The following is a 426-nucleotide window of genomic DNA, read 5'->3' as shown; positions in this document are numbered from 1 at the left end:
ACACTCTGCATAACTGCACGGGCCCTCCCACACCATATGAGCCATTCCTGTCCAAGGCTAAAGCCGGAGCTGAGGTGCCACTTGCCCTGGGTTGGGTATTCAAATTCAAGGTAAGGCTTCCCCTGGCAATGCTGACTGGGGAAAAATCCTCATCTTAGATTTGAGTAATTACAGTAATTCAACACACCTCATTAGCTTCACTTGGCATGTCACAGTAAAGCAACTCCACCACTTCTGGTTCAGGGAGTCATGTACACAGGATGTTCCAGCACACCATTCCCTGGCTCAGCAAGTCAGCAATAGGCACACAGGAATATTAACAACGACTTCTGGCAAAGGAAACGCTGTCAATTTCCAGGATAAAATTAATTAAGAAGTGGGAAAGATGACAAATTGAACCACACCAAAACCAGTTAACATTCAAGT

This window comes from Alligator sinensis, unplaced genomic scaffold, assembly GCF_000455745.1.
Source record: "Alligator sinensis unplaced genomic scaffold, ASM45574v1 scaffold159_2, whole genome shotgun sequence".
Lineage (NCBI taxonomy): Eukaryota > Metazoa > Chordata > Crocodylia > Alligatoridae > Alligator > Alligator sinensis.
Note: the sequence above shows the minus strand (reverse complement) of the source record.